Genomic DNA, 5,881 nt, shown 5'->3' with positions numbered 1-5,881 from the left:
TTTTTTGTCAAAAAATAGTTCTGTGTAGGTATCCTTATTTAGTAATCCCACGGCAAAAATACACTTGCCTTTTCCTACTGCACTAACTTTGCTGATAACTACCTTGTTGAGGGAAAATCTAGTTGCTACGATTGTGATATGTTGTCTCACCTATCTTAAGTTGAAATAACGGATGTAAGTCACTCTGGATAAGAGCCTCTGCTAAATTACTTAAATGTCAAATGTTTAACTGACTAACTGTCTTTTCCCACACATGAAAACAGAAACATTTTCTCAGACTAATAATAATGTGGTATTCTGACACCTGTTTAACGTTTAAGTATTTACTTTAGGATAAAAGGCTGATGACCTCACCTGTTGTCATCATGTCACCAAACAGCGCTCCAAATATGGCAGGCAGCAGTGTGTATGGCTTCTGGAGTTGCCGTGTTCCTGATGGGACTGACAGCTGTCTGTCTCTGCAGAGGACCGGTGAGTACTTCTGATTCTGCATACCAAATGTTTTGCAAACATTTTCCCTTGTCATATTAATTAATGTAAATGCTTTGACATGGGTTAATCGATCCACTCCTTTTGGTCAAATTGTATAGGGTTGGCTATATTGAACATAATCATTTTTTCAGAGAAAAACAGTTCTCAGAGGTAAGAATTCCCTTGTGAATATGATGCAGATTGTATCAACCTTTAGGTCTGTATTGTCCATGATGAGATGTTCTTACCACAACCTATACTCTAATTTTGAACAGACCTACATCCAGACAGGATGATCAAATCCAATGTACAGTACCAATCAAAATGTAGGACACACCTACTCATCCCATAGTTTTTCCTTATTTTCACTATTTTCTACATTGTAGAATAATAGTGAAGACATCAAAACTGTGAAATAACACATATGGAATCATGTAGTAACCAAAAAAGTGTTAAACAAATCAAATTATATTTTAGATTTGAGGTTCTACAAAGTAGCCACACTGCCTTGATGACAGCTTTGCACACTCTTGGCATTCTCTCAACTAGCTTCATGAGGAATACTTTTCCATCAGCCTTGAAGGAGTTCCTAAGAGAAGCAGGAGGGTGGACCAGAGTAATGAAGACTTTTGTTGACAGTTTCCTAAATCACTGTGCATACCTTCAAACATACACACACACGCATGCACAGACACACAAACATTATATTTTAACTTTTTTAAATGTTTTGTTTGATGTTTTATGCATCTTTGAGACTTCTGTGAATTCTCTTTTGAAATTGAGTTCATGGTAGTGTTGCAAGGCAAGTTCATAATTTAATTTACATAGTGTACATTCATACATTGACTGTACAAAAACATTAAGAACACCCCTCCCCCAGTTTGAAGTAAGTTACTAACTAGCATTAGGGGCATGGACTCTACAAGGTGTTGAAAGCATTCCACAGGGATGCTGACTCCAAGGCTTCCCACAGTTGTTTCAAGTTGGATGTATGTCCATTGGGTGGTGGACCATTCTTAATACACACGGGAAACTGTTGAACCCAGCAGCGTTAGAATTCTTAACACAAACCGGTGCGCCGTTCAAAGGCACTTCATTATTTTGTCGTTCCCATTCACCCTCCTAGTGGCACACATACATAATTGATCTCTCAATTGTCTCAAGGATTAAAAATCCTTCTTTAACCTGTCTACTCCCCTTCATCTACAATGCTTGAAGTGGATTTAACAAGTGACATCAATAAGGGATCATGGCTTTCTCTGAATGAATTCACTTGGTCAGTCTATGTCATGGAAAGAGCAAGTGTTCATTGTACACACACACACACACACACACACACACACATACTTTTGCACACATTCACAAAAAAAGTCCTTGATGGCAGTGTAGTTCTAGTGTCCCTTCACAAGACTTTGTGAATGTTGACCTGTTTAAAGGTTTTATTCACAATCGGCTAACGATAGTATTATCACACAGTCATCCAGAACAGCTGGTGCTTTTGTTTTAGTTTCAGTGTTGCTTGCCTCGAAGCGAGCATAAAATACATTTAGCTCGCGTCTGGGCTTCCCCCTTTGTAGTCCGTAATAGTTTTCAAGCCCTGCCAAATCCGACGAGCGTCAGAGCCGGTGTAGTAGGATTCAATCTTAATCCTGTGTTGACGCTTGCTTGTTTGATGGTTTGTCTGAGGGCATAGCGGGATTTCTTATAAGGGTCTGGATTAGTCTCCCTTTCCTTGAAAGCAGTAGCTCTAGCATTTAGCTCGTTCCAGATGTTGCCTGTAATCCATGGCTTCTGGTTGGGATACGTAAGTCCAGTCACTATGGGGACGAAGTCGATGAACTTATTGATGAAGCCGATGACTGAGGTGGTATACTCCTCAATGCCATTGGATGAATCCCGGAACATATTCCAGTCTGTGCTAGCAAAACAGTCCTGTAGCTTAGCATCCGTGTCATCTGACCACTTCTGTATTGAGGGAGTCACTGGTACTTCCTGCTTTAGTTTTTGTTTCTAAGCAGGAATCAGGAGGACAGAATTACGGTCAGATTTGCCAAATAGAGGGCGTGAGGGAGCTTTGTATGCATCTCTGTGTGTGGAGTAAAGGTGGTCTAGGACTTTTTTTTTCTCTGGTTACACATGTGACATGCTTGTAAAACTGATTTAAGTTTACTTTGTGTTTCTGCTGTTTTTTTTATAACAACGCCCATTGCAGCAGTAAGAAAGGCTCTGGTTCTGCTTTGCCCCTCATCATGACAGTGAGTCCTACAACAGGTGTATTAGTCCTCTAATGGACCATCTTTGGAAATACTGTTTCCAACTGTACATTCAGTCAAAGGTCTGGGTTTTAACAATAATGTGCCACATTATAATATTGTGAACATGTCATCTTATAAATTGACTGAGCTCTGTTGTTTACAAAAAAATATGGAATACCTTTATTATTGTGTAATCAGACACAATGAACTTGTCTTGTATTGCTTGCTAGCAGGTTAGATGGTTAATTTTACTTAGACCCCCAACACCCCAGTGACACCAACAACCAATAGGCCCACTAAATGTAACTTAGTATGCAGTTTACATGTTTATGTTTACATTAATTCACTAAAGCTCTGACCGGTTTAATAATCGATCTATTCATAGCTGCTTGTAATTTCAGTCCAGATTTGTGTACTTTTAGTCCATCTGATTTGTAGGTAATGTGTCTCTTTATGTTTAATTAATGGCTTTCTTTTGTAATATGAGTACTCTTCTCACCAGGTTTGACCTTTCCTTTGACCCCCAGTACAGCACTGAATCCTTCATCAGGTGTGTTAGTCATCTTTGCCTAGTTAGGAGATAAGAATCCATCTCTAGCTGACTACCTATCTTTTCTTAAACAAATGAAATATTTAAATCAACTCTTGACATTTAATATTGACCCTGGGAATACAAGCTAATGACCATCCCAATGTCACCAAACAGAAACAGATGTGCAATTATGGCAGGGAGCAGTGGGTGTGGCTTCTGGAGTGGTCGTATTCCTGATGGGATTGATAGCTGTCTATCAATATTTTTCCATTAACGAGTCTGACGAGAAGGATATACTGTTTTCCCTGGAACAGGCGGCACAAATCCCTGTTATTTGCGTGAAGAAAATAGTGAAAAATTGGCCGCAGGTCAGGCTGCCTTCTGAGAATCCATAGACGATCGAGTAAACTTCTATTGCCATCTGTTCTATTGGCTAACGTGCAGTCATTGGAAAATACATTTGATGACCTACAATTAAGATTATCCAACCAAAGGGACATTAAAAACAGGAATATCTTATGTTTCACCGAGTCATGGCTGAACGACGACACAGATAATATAGAGCTGGCAGGATTTTCCATGCACCGGCAAAACAGGGAAGCTACGTCTGGTAAGACGACTAACACAACTACACACATGCAGGTACAGACACAAATTGTCATTAAATTTTCATTTTGTTTCTGTTGTAGGTGATTTGTTGATGGGAGCTGTGAGCAGTACAGGCATGTTTGAATTAAGGGATGCTGGAATCTATTCTCTCATCACCTATGTACCGTCCAAATTACTGCCCTCGTGTGAGTTTGTCTTCTGTACCTTTCTTCCCAACCTTGGGTGGGAATTTGTGACCCTCAGCACAATAACACTTTGTCACTCAATGTCAAACGTACTAACTTAAAACATAAAATAAGGTGTTAGTCAGAGCATCTTGAAAGCGTGAGAAAAGAGCTGTACGTCTACAGGGTGGTTTGAGTCAGGAGAAGTGTGAAGTGACATTAAGCACAGCAAAGTAACACACACACACACACACACACAAACACGTGTGCACACAAATACACAGAAACTCTAACTCAGGCTTCCTGTGTGTTGTACAGGAGAATTGAAGAGAATTGAAAGTAATCTGAAAAAGACAATGTAAGTTCAGAATCGCCCACTGTGTTTGGTGACTGTGATCGACTCTCAGTTTCAGATTGATGTTACATCCTTTTAAATTACATTACATTTACATTACTGTAGAATTAAAGGACTGAAGTTAAACTGTCTGTTTCTTTTCTCTAGTCTGATACGTACCACATATACAGCTCAATCCCTGACAGACCAGCAACCTCAGCCCAGCATGATGGGTTTTACAGTCTGCAGACACACTGACACTACACCTCTGGCTTTCTGTAGCTGAATCTTACAGAAACACTCTTGCTTTCAGGATGTCCTTTATTTATCAAACATCATGTCACTGTAAATAAGTATCTACTATGTCTACTGCTGTACCGTTTCTAATCATAAGCGACAATAGAGGCCACCATCCAATGGCAAAATGTGTAGAACTGCAGGAAATTAGCTTTAAAACAAGTAGACTTGTTTTAAACGAGTAGACTTGCAGTACTCTCCCCGCCATGAGGTGGGCCACTAAAATGTTTTGCCTGCGAGGTGGGCAAATCTCGCATAGGGCCCCCAAAATGCAAGAAACTGCCCTTATCTACTGTATCTCATATGTACACCTAGTTTCTGTTACATGCCTATCCATAATGATGGTTACTCTGTTAGTGTTTTTATTCATTGGTTTTGGAGGGGTCCGGGGCATACTCCCCTTTAAACATTTTTGTTATTCCCCCCTCCGGTAAATGCTAAATATATACTGTATTTATATATATTCTGTCATGTGTTTTATACTGTTGGATAGAATGAATTAATACAAATGTATTTGAAATCCAAATAGATAGAAATATAATATTTTAGTTTTAATAATGTTTACACTGTTGGCAACATCAGATAATCAAAACTGAAAATGATAGATTTCCTAAATACTATTAAATCTACCCATTTCCCCATGTTTACCTGTTATTTTCCAAATTCCCAATTTAACTTCAGCACTTCAGTCTCCCCTCCAATGTGCAGTGTTGTAGACACGTTCTAGCATTTTGGTCCAATGACTGCGGAGCTGTTAAGACGAAATTGGTGTGAGGCCATGTCATGAAAGTAATTTTTTTTCTCCAGTTATCATGGGAGATTTGCCTCGTTTTACCTTCCTGATAAGACTCTTGACTTACAGTAAGTACAAAATCATATGCTTTTTTGAAATGTTCTCTGTAAAAAAAGCAAGCAGAATAAACTTACTTCAACCATTCCCTCGTCTTTGTTAGTATTTTACATTATTTGATATTGATCATAAATATTCTAGATAATGCTAATAATATGTACTGTTATCTATGTCATCGTCTTCAGGCCATTGGTGAAGATCAAGGTGTTATTCTCTATAAAAAAAAAAATTCAGTCCACATAACTTCCTTGTCATCGAACAGAACCTCTTCTGGTTGGTTTCCCAGAGACAGTTTATGCTTAGTCCTGGACTAAGAACTAAAAAACATGTTAAATGGACAATTTACATATTTTTCTCCAGTGGTAGACT

The 5,881-nt window shown here is 38.8% G+C and overlaps 1 long non-coding RNA gene across 1 annotated transcript; it reads left to right on the top strand.

Moving 5' to 3' along the window:
- The first annotated feature begins 340 nt into the window (after positions 1-340).
- On the top strand, positions 341-5,548 carry LOC112244874. The gene is made up of 4 exons (XR_002952653.2): positions 341-471; positions 3,948-4,052; positions 4,350-4,389; positions 4,534-5,548. It is a non-coding gene; the product is annotated as an uncharacterized LOC112244874 (long non-coding RNA).
- The last annotated feature ends 333 nt before the right edge of the window (positions 5,549-5,881 follow it).

This window comes from Oncorhynchus tshawytscha, linkage group LG02 (genome assembly GCF_018296145.1).
Source record: "Oncorhynchus tshawytscha isolate Ot180627B linkage group LG02, Otsh_v2.0, whole genome shotgun sequence".
Lineage (NCBI taxonomy): Eukaryota > Metazoa > Chordata > Actinopteri > Salmoniformes > Salmonidae > Oncorhynchus > Oncorhynchus tshawytscha.
This window is presented reverse-complemented; position numbering and strand designations above follow the sequence as displayed.